The 13,407-nt window shown below is 36.8% G+C and overlaps 1 long non-coding RNA gene across 2 annotated transcripts; it reads left to right on the top strand.

Annotated features, from left to right (window-relative positions):
* The first annotated feature begins 1,213 nt into the window (after positions 1–1,213).
* Positions 1,214–11,488, top strand: LOC119908436. 2 transcript variants are annotated; one of them, XR_005445269.1, is made up of 6 exons: positions 1,214–1,628; positions 6,884–7,216; positions 9,109–9,198; positions 9,294–9,333; positions 10,478–10,570; positions 11,421–11,488. It is a non-coding gene; the product is annotated as an uncharacterized LOC119908436 (long non-coding RNA). The 2 variants fall into 2 exon arrangements; XR_005445268.1 differs by having other exon boundaries at positions 1,218–1,628; positions 6,884–7,212.
* The last annotated feature ends 1,919 nt before the right edge of the window (positions 11,489–13,407 follow it).

The raw sequence follows: 13,407 nt of genomic DNA, 5'->3' as shown, positions 1-13,407 counted from the left end.
CAGTAGAGTATGGAAACTGGAGTGAAGTTAGTTTAATATTTACCTTTTGTTGTTACCTACAATAGCTCTGTGTCCAAGCATTGATTTCTCCCAGTTTTGCGATATTTTGGAGAGCTAATTTAGGTAGGGCGCTATGATTTCCATGATGTGGTAAACATGGACGGAATTGCGGAATTTGATAATAAAAGTGGAATCAGCTGTTAAATGCGAAATTTGCTAAAATGTGGTTGCAATTTATAAAAATCAGTGGGTTTCCTAGCATTATAAGCGTCTTTTTCACAATACTTAAGCCAAACAAACTATACTATACTGAATACTATACTGCTATGTTTAGGTGTAATTTACATGTCATTTACTAGCACCCTGCTTCTCTCCTCTGCTCTATGTGTCGATGTTTCACTGATACACGAAGTCAGTAAGCACCTTGTATATATACACAATGGTGAGAACTTGCCTTCGGCTCGCATAGTGCCTTTTCTTCAGCATTGAGAACCAAGGTCCAGGGAGGCCTTTAAAGGAGAACTCCGGGCATTTTTTAAGTTGATCTTGATCGCTATACCTTTGTGAGTACTGTCTATAGAAAAAAAAACGAACCGGATTGGTGCTTGCAACACGGAGCTGCTACAGCTAATGCCCAGAGCTCCCACTCAGCTAAAATGGCAGTTATGGGGGCATATACAGAGTGTCTTTGTGCCTCTTAACAGACACAAAATGCAATTAAAATGTCTGTCCAACAGACAGGGCCCTTACATGAAAACATGATGCGTTTAGCAACTTAACCATTGTTTAAATTCACCTAAATAGTGTTTTAGACGGCTAGCTGTAGTCTCGCGCTGAAGTCCTGTGAGAACTCAGTTGTTGCCGGAAAAAGGTAAATAGCAGTGTGCAGGTGGGAGGAGCCGATTGTGCTCTCCTCCTCGGCTCAAAACACCGCCCTCTGGGCAGAGCTTCAGGAATACGGGGTTCTACTCATACACAGTATATTACTGGACGAAGCCACCCCACTGATTTGAATGGAGAGCAGTGAAGCCCGTTTTGGACCAATAAAATACTACAACAGGGCTACTTCCTGTTGGCACCAGCGTCTACTGCGCATGATCACGCAGCATAACCGTGGTTTGATGACGTAGAACAGCAGCAGAAACACCGTAATTCTGGTAGCTGCATAGCTGCGGCAACAAAAAGTTTCATGGCTCAGTGTGTTTGTCTGACTCGACTCTGACATCAGGGTCCTGTTTTATCTGGACGACCTGCTGCTGCTGGCGCCGCCCAGACGCCCAGCTAGTTGCACACCTGTCTTACCTGGGCTTCACGGTGAACTGGAAGAAGAGTGCTCCTCTTCCCTCCCAGAGACTCACCTATCTTGGCGTGGTGCTGGACTCTCCTCTCTCCGGAGAGCGCGGCTCTCTCAGGAGAATGTGGATGATCTGATGGAGCTGCTCGACTGTGTTGTCCCTCGAGCGGTGGTGCCAGCTCTGTCGGCCTCATGTCGGCGGCTCACGTGGTGGTCCCCCTGGGCCTCCTCCACATGAGGAGGCCGCAGCGGTCTCGGTCGGGGTTCCCCTGGGCAGGTTCATGTCTTCACGGACGCCTCCCTCATGGGCTGGGGCAGGACCTGCCTTTCTCAGGTTCGACACTGCATGGTATTTTATAGTGAATAGCGTAGATGCTAAGTGTGTAGTGAATAGTTTAGATGTTAAGTGGATAGTGCATGTACTTGGTGTTGGGTCTGCTGCCTCTTGTCTCCCACAGTTGCTGATTGGGGTGGTGTGTATGAGGCGACCTGACCTTCCTACCCTGAGGAGAGTAACACAGTTTTCCCCAACCAATTTAGTATCAGGCTAATTTTACTTATATCGTTGGATTTTAATTGGGATTTTAACAATATACTTCTACAATGTATGCCTCTTTGCAATTGTTCCCGGTAAATCAGAGTTCACTACACACAACCTTATATACCAAGAGTTTTAAAGGGTTCCTCCCGCCCTTACCAGGAGGTGGCATTGTCAGGTCCAAAAAGGTATTGTTTCTACTCTATTAGGCACCACGTATATGATCTCCTCGCAATAAGTAATGTTAGAATATATAGAAGTGTAGCTTACTTAGAAATACTGAGATGCCAAAATATTGATTAGACCTTGCAGATATTCCGTTGTGGCTTGGCTGAAGTTTGATAGGACTAAAGGTCATTGTAAGTATTTAATCTGAGAACATAAGAATAGTTTTTTTCTCTTCTTCGTCGTTGTCATCGAAAGTGTTTGGGCAGCAAAAACTGCTGGACGAAAACTCACCAAAATTGGCACGTAGGTTGCAAATTCCACCCACTATTCAGACAAAAAAATGGCCCTCGTAGACCTCATGGTGGCGCTATAACAATCAACTTTGCGTTTTTGCACTTATCTCAAACGGCTACATTTAGAGTCAAACTTCTTTAATCATTTTAATCTCTGGATTTATCTGCATCTTTGCTCCAATGGTCTTCTGATCTAAAAATGTCAAATTCTCTGTCACTTTTCTCTAAAACCTAGACGTCCCAGACAGTTTCGCCAAACGACCTGAAACTTTGGCAGGATCATCGACGGACGTTGCTGATCAAACGTTATCAAAAGAATTTTGATACGTCAATCTGTTTTTTTTTTTTCTTAAATTTTTACACTGAAAAAAATCATAGACCCATTTAGTTATGTCAACTTACTTCTTCTTTTTAACTCAAATAGCTGTGACAAGTTTTGGATTTTGAACTCAACTGTATAAGTTTTAGAATGTTAAACTTGCATTAATTCATTGTGTTGACTATTTGACACTTTTGTCGTGTTGATTAAACTTACGTATGTAAGTTATCAGTTGAAAAAAAGGCGAGAGTATGAGGATTGCCTAGGTGCTGCGTCTTTTGAGTTTGAGAAAAACATATACATAATCAACTAATTATTAGGGTTTAGCAAGTACTTGGTTGAAACGAGTATCCGGTACAGATACTTTTTATGAGTGTCATCAGAGTAAAATGTGTCAATATCTGTTTTGTTATAAACTATAAATATATGAATCTTTTTTAAAAAAAATCAATTACTATTCTCTGAAGCTCAATTCTGAGGCTGTTCAGTAAATGGTTTTCTAATAAATATAGCTGATAGAAAGTTAAATAAAGTTCTGATAGAAATTTCAGGCTTAAATAACTTCCAGTTAATACCGCCCACTTATAGATTAAGCCCCGCCCCTTCTGAGCACAGATACAGAAGATTTGGTGTTCTTTCTCAACCCTGCTAATTATACACTGCAGATATGCATATATTCAAATTCCAACCAAAATATAGACACTTCTGTGGTAAACAAGACTAGTGCCACCGGTGGAAAGAGTTCCAGACAACAGCCTTAAGGCCCTTTCAGAAAAGAGGTGACACTTGCTGCTATTTTGAACTTGGACTGCGGTGTGCACAGGCGCACCAGCAAGCTACCCTGCCCCGTCACAAGTCATTGAAGATAATAGCACAGTGGTGCTGTTGTTGTGATCTGTCTTCAAGGCCCTGTAGATGTACACTGAAACTAATTTGGAATTTAAATCCCTTAACTTGAAATGGAAAGTAGTGTTAAGTTAGAATAACTCACACTTGTTCATTTAAATAACATTGGGACAACTAGAACACTGTAGTTATATCCACTTTATGAATTTAAATTTATGAGTTGAAACAAAGGCAATCTTCAAGTTGAGTTATCTGAACTTAAAAATGTGAGTTGAAGGGGTGTAGAATTGTATGTTTGTCAGACAAGTGAAAGCAAGTTTCCTTGAATGGACAATGTAATATAGATAGTTGTTTTAACTCACAGTATTAAGTTCAAACAATAAATTATCATTAATTAAACAAATTGTATAACATCATGAGTTGAAACAAAGCTTTACTTAAAGTTGAATTTACTCACATTTTTAAGGCAGCAATTGAACTTAAGTTTTTAAGTTGTAATGATTGCGCAAAGTAAGCATGGCTTATTACAAGAAATGTAAATTTCTAGACATTTCTTATTCCTAACATCAAAAAGAAGAAAATCATCCGTACCTCTTAGAGAGCCGACATTTTTTCAGAACATCCACTCAAATGTGACTAACGATTGATTCAGTGCAACATATGGTCAATTCAGAAGTCAGTCACTCTATAATTCAATTAATATCTATATCTCCACAAGTCTTTCTTCCAACGCTACCAAACTCGACAGTCGTTCTCCAGATGGCCGATATCAAGTGTTTCAAAGGGTTTTCAGATCGGTCAAACGGTGAGTCTGCAGTGATACTCAGTATCTTGCTATTATGATTATGACGATTATATAATGACACTCTGATTTCAAGGTGATGCTGTAAAAATCAAGTTTACATTTCCGCAATCATATAAAAATCCTAATTCTTTCATCACTTTAATCTCTTAAGTTGTCTGCATCTGTTCTTCTCCTCTGAAAATGTCAAATGTTGCGTTTTTTTCGCGACTGGCTTGGATCCCGAACATTCCCGCTCGCGGCTATATTTTTCTCATGAATTTATGTTTCTTTGTTTTTACATATAAGAAACATCAAACTCATGGTTAGATATAAGTTCATTACCCAAACACAGTGGTGGATGAAGCATTCAGATCCTTTATTTAATTAAAAGTATTAATACCACACTGTAAAAGTACTCTGTTACAAGTAAAAGTTCTGCATTGAAAGTTATACTCAAGTAAAAGTATGTAAGTATGATCAGGAAAATGTACTTACAGTATTAAAAGTAAAAGTACCCAATGCACAAAAATGTCCCCTGTGACTGTTGTACTAGTATATATTATGTCATGAGAGAATTTTACTTGTGCTTTCATGTAAAGCAGGATGTTGAGCTGGAACTCATTTTGAACAATTTTGTATCTGACTGCAGCTAATGATTATTTTTATTATGAATTCATCTGCTAATTATTTTCTCCTGAATTGATTGATTGTAAAAATTCTGAAAATAGTGAGAAATGCAGTCACAGTTACCCAGAGCCCAAAGTGACATCTTAATAATTCTTTGTTTTGGCCAACAGTCCAAACCTCAACATTATTATCAAACATTCAAATTATTAAAAGAATTAAAAGGAAAAGCAGCAAATCTTTACCTTTGTGAAACTGGAACCATAAAATGGTTTTGCATGAAAAATTTTGATCAAAATAGTTGATTAATTTTATGGCAACTGACTAATGTATTAGCTAATCATGTATAATATGTTGGGTAGTTTAATTTATAACAAAACATCGTATTTTATAAACTCTTCATATGTTTTGTGTCTAAAAAGCTTAATCTGTAAAGTATCTAAAGCTGTCAGATAAATGTAGTGAAGTATAAGTACAGTATCCCCCTCTGAGATGTAGTGGAGTAGTAGTAGAAAGTGGCATGAAAAGAAAATACTCAAGTGAAGTACAGGTACCTCAAATTTGTACTTAAGTACAGTAGTTGAGTAAATGTACTTAGTTACTGTCCACCATCATGATATTTAACACGACCGCTTTTATGATCAATCTTTCATTAAGAGACAGCGATCTCTGAATATCTTGAGTTCATCCTCAGCACAGAATAAAATCTATCTAGCGTAGGCTACATTACTGCAGTAATCACTGTTTAAATCAAACTCATCTGTATGAAGCTGTAACAGATTAGTGAACAATCATTTGTCATGTTGTGATTAGTCACACTGTAATTATCATTTTTCTTTTTCTGAGGATGATTGTGGTACAGTTGAAACAACTAGATGTAGGCCAGGCCTAGTTTAAAAGTGAGTTTTTGAATATTGAATACTAAAAATGTACAGTCTGTTTGAACCTAGACATTTTCAGAGTTGATTGAACTTATTGTGATCAATAAAGGGGGGGGTGGGGGGGTTGGAATCCAGAATCCAGGCAAACTAATGTTTTCTGAAGGCATAGAAATCAAAATGGGCAAAACAGGCAAGCAAAGCAGAGTTTCATAAACAAGCAGGTTGGCTGGTATGCAAACTGAGACATATAGATAACAGGGACTGGATGTTTGGTCTTTACTTATAAAGAGAGCTGATCCTAGGCAGATAATGGTCAGATGAATCATTGCTGATAACTAACAATCCGAATGGCGTGATAAGAGAGACAGAGAAAGAGGGCACGCGGGAGAGAGAGAGAAACATGGACAAACACACAAAAACAAAACACACCAAGCACATTGCATTTATCCAAAGGCAAAATAATAAAACAAAAAACTCTCACTATCAAACCATTGTCATGACAGGGTGTCGTGAAATGATTTTCTTACTAAGTCTCTCTGAATAAGTTCCATGTTATTCATTTGTTGTGGAGTACGGTTTCAGACTCTCCACTCTCGCAAGTGGCTGCGGCCCCTCAGGACGAAAACCAGAAAAACAGCTTCTTCCCGTCTGCAGCTAGTCTCATTATCAAGGCCCGGGTCCCCCACTGACACTCCCTGCTTTAAAATAATGCAAATGTCTCTGCACATCTAAATTCTACTTCATTTCATATCATGCACAAACCTGGCACATTGCAAATATTTGTTGTTAATTGTTAATCGTTGTTTTTATATTTTGTCATTTTTATAATTATGTATACAATATTCTCTTCCATTGTAATACGTCTGCACAACACAAACTGGAGTAATGCACATGTAAATATCTGCCACATTGTTCCTTCTCTGCAAATAGTTGTATTATTTTTCTGTATTCTTTTATTATTCTTATATAACTTGCATTTGTTTATTCCACATATATATATTTCTAAATATATTTATGTCAACTGTTTGTTTGTCTATGTGTAGCACCTGATCACCAAAGCAAATTCCTGGTATGTGTAAAACACTACTTGGCAATAAAGCTCCTTCTAATTCTGATTCTTCTGATTCTGAGTACAGGTGGAGGAGGAGCCTAATTTGCGGGATATAAATTGTGGTGCTTGCTAGTTTTGGAGTCTGCCTTCTCTTCGAATCATAACATGGATGAATAATCATCTCTAATTCATTGTACAAGGATGTACAATGGTACCTGTTGTTATTCTCAGATGGACCAACATGACCCAATGAAAAGTTGGATTAATCACCATGTATACAAGAACCTCATGAAGAGAGGTGTGTTTTTAAGTGTTTCTTGAGCACTTTTTTTTTGTGGAATTGAAAAAGGAGCCAAACACAAGCCATATTGGGACTAGAAGTAATTTTACATTGAGGTGTTTCTACATTTACTTGTAAGTAAGTACATTGTCTGAATACCTCTACCACTAATAAAAAGCTTCTTTTGTGGACCGATATATGCACTTCAATATTTCTGCCATTTCAACAAGTGCTACAGATTGGTTACTGAATTAATATGTCTTATTTTATACTGTGTAATATTTAACCGGTTTTACCTTGCCTCTGCTGTGCAAAGCACTTTGTAACTTGCCTTTGAAAAGTGATAAAGACAACTAGTGTAATTTAAAAAAATATTATGTTTTATGTGTATAACATAAAACAGGATAGCATAGCATAAAGGTGTACAAAAAAAAAATCTTTCCTGTAATACAAACAAAATGGTCATACCTACATACGTACTACGTACTACGTATTACGTACTGCATACTACGTATACTTACGTACTGTCACGCGACACACACGTGGCTACCCACATCCGCAAAGAAGATGCCGCTTTGTTGCAAAGTATGTAAGCTTTGACTTTAACCAGAAATGAACAAATATGTACAGGTGTTGAGTATAAAGTATATAATAGTATAAGTTTGTGATTCACTTTCGTCAGCAGCCAAGGAAGCTGGCTGTACTTTAATGTGAATTGGAGACTTGGGCAGTTGACGATAGCACAGCTAGCTTGTAGGAGAGAAATTCATCAAAAGCAATAGTTTGGGATATTTTAAGTTGGGTTGTATTAAGTACTTATCCATAGTCAGTGTATTACCTGGAGTAGATGGCAGTCAGCGTCTGCCCCGTTTGGAGAAGCAGAGAGTGGTAACCGCACAGAAGCAGAGCCATGTACGGTAACCCAACGAATCCAGGTCATAGTTATCCAACGAAGGTTAAAGTCAAGGGCAACTGGACTTGGTTGAAGATACTGGAAGACGTTTTGTCCCTCATCTGCAGAACTAAAGAAGTCCTTTGGATGAGGGACGAAACGTCTTCCAGTATCTTCAACCAAGTCCAGTTGCCCTTGACTTTAACCTTCGTTGGATAACTATGACCTGGATGACTGAGAATCTTCATAGACATGTACGGTAATGTTTTAGTTTAAGGTTCTTGTAATAACCAGTAATTAACAGTTAATTAGACACTTATAAGACCTTATAAGATGCTTACAAACATAAATAAGTTAATGTAGGTGTTAATTAAGCACAATTTATTATTGCTTATAGGACACTTACTAGAAACTTGTTAACAAGTTATACCTTATGAACCTTAATGATATGTTTATTAACATTAATGAGACTTAATGAATTTTAATAATAGTATAAAACACATTCAGTATTGGCTCATAAGATATTCATGAGCACCTCTTAGCAATGTGTCAAAAGTTTATAAACCACTTATCAATGTACAATAAGATATTTTAACATTTTAATAAGACTTCCTGAGTGTAGTAATATCATAAAACTCATTGGCTCGTAAGATATTTATGAAACTTTTTAACAGTTACAGACTACTTATCCATGTTAATAAGATGTTTAATGACACTAATCAGACTATAAGTGATATATATTACTGCTAATAAATAATTTTTTCTGCGCTTATTAACCATTAACAATGCTCCTTTGCAGCTACTGGAACTAAAGTGGGAACAGTGTCTTATTAAGATTAGTAATTTTTTATAAAAACAATTTATAAAAGTTCAAATCAAACTCCAACAAGTTTCTAATAAGTGCTCATAAATACCTTACAAGCCAATAAGAAATTTGTTTTATAATATCAAACTAACTAACACTCATTAAGTCATTAAGACTCATAAGGCATACATAACTTGTTAACAAGTTTCTAGTAAGTGCCTCATAAGCAATAATAAATTAGTTAATTGTACTTTACTCAACACTTATGGTATTGAAATATGGAGAATATATGTTACACTTTATTTTGACAATGTGTTTTTTCTGATATTGCAGTTTTTTGTCGAGTGTGTTGGTAATACTGAGGTGCGTCCTTGTGTGATCAGCTGCAGTTATGAAACTACTGACGGAGTTATATGATTCCAGGTGAGTCAAAATGACATTTAAATATAGTCTTAAGTGATGTAATATATCATTTTTATGTAGTTTTGATTATGCTTTGTTTTTTGTTCCTTGGTCAGGTTGCCTTTGAGAGGACTGCTTCTGGTGGAGGCCTCACAGGTTAATACTGTAGTCTTATTATCAGGTGCATTCCACTTTGCACAAGCAATGCATGAACATTTTACTTTAATAACATTTTGATCCAATATCTGCCTTGTTAACTGTTAATGTTATACTTTGCTTCTGTGTAACAGTTCTAATAGACCATTACAATCCCTTAATTGGGAGGATCAGGAAAAATTAAGAATGAAATTGATTTAGGTATAATTCAATTAGCTGGATTGTATTGCTTAATTTCTGTGGCATGTGTACAGCATCATATAATTTTTGTTTTGTGCATACTGTATAACACTGTATAACAAGTCACAAAGTGGAAAGGATACAGAGCATATTTCTGAAGTTGTGCAACTGACAGTTAAACCATTTAAAAGATTAGCAGTGACACAAATGATGTAAAGTCACGTGACTGAAAAATCTCAAAAGGGTCCAACTGCAGAACCTCAGACCTCATTCCTCAGGCCCCTCTCATGCAGTTATTATAGTCCACTGCTGGTTGGAGGGTGTAACTTAAATAAATCATTCATTCATTCATATCTGAATACGATGTAGCAGTTCATGCAAAATCAGTGAGCAGCTATAGCATAAATAAATGACCACAGACATACTAACTTGCTTGTTTTTTGCCTCAAGTTTGGTCAGAAACAGATTTTGTTGGACTGCTATGGTGAAATAAGTGAAAGCTGACGTAGCCTACATCATACAACAGAACCCACTACTCATGCTCAAACCCCTTTGGCTTGCAGCACTAAGGGGCCTCAGGAGGGAGGACTGCAGTTGGACCCTTCTCCAAAACCTAGTTACTGTAAACTCTGTAAATGATGTAAACAAATACTATTACATCAATCTTTTTAACACTAACTATTTGAATAAATGTTAACTCACAGGTGTACCGAACTCAACCAAAACAAACATGACTGATCAGTGATTAGTGAGAAAAGGGCTCATAAAGTCTTTGCTCATCTTCAGCTGGGACTGAAGATGAATAGTTTGTTAAAAAGAGTGTTTTGTTAAAAAGATGTACAATAGGCTATTACATTATTCAGTGCTTATGGAAATGTTTCTGTGGTCACACTGAAACTAACTAACAAAGGCTCATTAGTTTATGAATGACTTACCACAGGCAGATAATCTGTTATCCATGCAGGAATGTGGCATCATCTGACTCGACCATGGATACCCACTGAGGATGAGATCCCAATGGAGGTAGACTAGCAGGCGCAAGAAGACCACTATTCTGGTAAAATATTTCTGTTCAATCTCAGGCTGCTCACTATTGATTAACTAAACGCAAACTAAATAGTTAACTCAATATGTTTGGGATTCCACTTATTCACTTTCTTGCTGAGAGTTAGATGAGAAGATTGGTACCACTCTCTCTGACCAGCAAATATGAAGCTATAGTCAGGCGGTCGTTAGCTTAGCTTAGCATAAAGAAGTCTGGGGGGAAGCCACAACCTGTTGTTGGACTTTGGTTTTGAATGGATTAAAAAATATATAAAATAATTAATTAGTGAGCTTTAAGAATAGTGGTAGTTACATTTTATAACTTCAGACACAGCCCGGGCCAGCTGTTTCCACATTTCCAGTTTTTATGCTAAGATAACTGGGTGCTGGCTGCATACTTATATTTAACGGAACAACGAGGGAGTGACTCAATAAGCTTATTTCCCCAAACTACGAATCTGTTTTATAGTAATAATTTAAGCTACACAATCAACACAACATTTGTGCATGTTATCAGGAATAAATACATACTGTACAAAGAGATAAAGGTTTCTGGAAACTGCAGATAGATATTAATACATACTTTATCATACTTTGTAGTAATACCATAACAGATATAAAATGACCCTGTGCACACAGGACTTCATCAAGCTACCAATATCAGCTGTCCTTTGGGTAGTTGCTGGACAACTTAATGCTCTTTCAAAGTCCAGAGAGATATTAATTTGTAGTTGTAGTCATTTAGTTTTATAACACAATAGTAGATGATTTAGTCTTGGATTAATTTTATCATGCTGAACAGGTCACAGTATTTCTTTGGCTGTTACCTACTATTGACCTTGTTTTCATTTCTTTATTATCAGGGTCAAGAGGATCTTAATGAAGACCCGGAGACCTGAAGAATCTTAATAAATAAACATGTTGAAAACCATGTTGCCATTGTATTTAATGAGCACAAACACACAAAATTATTTTAGGAAGGTGAATTCCTAGACACATCCATTATTCGTAAAATTATACATAATTGTCAGGGGGGGCTATCTTAATATTCTTTATTAGAAAAGAAATTTTTTAAGTTTGGATGCATCTATCACTAACAAGTAACACTTTAAATCCCCTTATTTGGCCACCATAAGTAGTTTATAAACATTGACTAAATTGTTTATAACAAGCTATAATGTAGTTGTAATGTGTTGAAGTTAAGGGTTACCCTCGACTACTGTCACAGTAGTATGAAACTATGTGCTGTGTAAAGTACACTCAACACCAAGTAGTTTTAGTATTTATTTGCGGAGGGAGAGAAGTACTTTAATATTTTTCAGTGAACATGACTTTAAAAATAATAATTTTTCAAAATCAATACATAATTAAATAAATAATAAAACAGACAAAGGAGTATTTTAATACTCTCTTGTTAAAGTAAAATCTGTCTGGCACAATATGGTATCCAGGTCATTATACTCTATACCAGGCTGCTGGGCAGGACAGTTTAAAAAAATAAAAATAAAAAATAAAATAAAAAACAATAATAATAATAATAATTTTAATGTGTAAGAGAAATTAATAAAAGGTCTTTCCTTCTGTAATAAAAATAGTAAATGGTAAATGGTTCACCATTCATACTCTCAAATACACTTTTTCCTTAGAGACAACAGGCTAATCTCAGACCACACTCCCACCTCGTTAGATATACATTAAACCTTCCCGATTACAACCCTACTTTCACACAATGGCGGTTCAACTCTAATCTGCTTGCCAATGATTCATTTGTAAAAGCTATGAGGTCAAACATACAACTATTTTTTGAAGTGAATGACACTTCAGATGTGTCCAGAGGAACTCTGTTGGAAGCTTTTAAGGCCTATCTAAGGGGCCATGTTATATCCTACCCGTCCCATCTCAGGAAATTAACTCAAGCCAGACAGTTGGAGCTGTTGCAAAAGCTTCGGGATATTGACAGCAGCTATGCCAACTGCCCTGAACCCTCTCTCTACAAACAACATTTGCAGCTTCAAACAGAGTTCAATCTTTTGACCACCAATGAGGCAGAATGACAATGAGACAATGAGTCTTCAAATCTGGGTACAAGGCTGGTAAGCTTCTGGCCCAGCAAGCAAGGCCCGCAGCCATGTCTAGGCTCATCACGAGTATTAAATCCTCATCAGGTGCTGTCCTCACTGACCAAATTTCCATAAATGAAACATTATCCCATTTTTATTCAGACCACTACAGACCCATAGACTGTATAAAAGGACAGACCCATGTGCTCAGAATTTTCTGTGCAATACAAGTGTAAGGTTGGACAGAAAAACTAAATGTTAACTAAAAGTATATTATAAAACAAAATGAAAACAAATGAAAGAGATTGGGCAGGTAAACTTTTCAGCTACTCTACAGACATGCATGTTGATGGTCATGCACCTGTGTCATCTGCACCTGGTTCTTTGGAAAATCTCAGAAAGCCAAGTAGCTGATGTAGATTCACCATGTGGCACCAATTTTTGTAATTCTTGTAGTGTTGAAGGAAGAGAAGGACAAGGATGACAAGGTTTAGTAAAGACAAACCTTTTTTTTGACATCCTTATTGTCTTTTGATTTGCGATACAAAATTTGGTCTATACCCATGCGAGCAGCTCTGTGAGGCTGTGTCTGGCCCCAGCAGTGCTTTGAGCAAAACATAACATCATGGTGACATCCAATGACAATGCTAAGATGCAACTTGTATAATTAACTATTTTTTACTCTCAAATTACCAGTTCTGTAAACAATTGTCTGAGTTTTCCAATAATAAGGCTAGCATATCAATACCACGGACATCTTTAATATCTCTATCATCCATGTGTGACTGCT

This window comes from Micropterus salmoides, unplaced genomic scaffold (assembly GCF_014851395.1).
Source record: "Micropterus salmoides isolate LMB-PRFRI ecotype aquatic unplaced genomic scaffold, ASM1485139v1 Ms_hic_scaffold_18, whole genome shotgun sequence".
NCBI lineage: Eukaryota > Metazoa > Chordata > Actinopteri > Centrarchiformes > Centrarchidae > Micropterus > Micropterus salmoides.
Note: the sequence above shows the minus strand (reverse complement) of the source record. Positions and strands in the feature narration are given on the sequence as shown.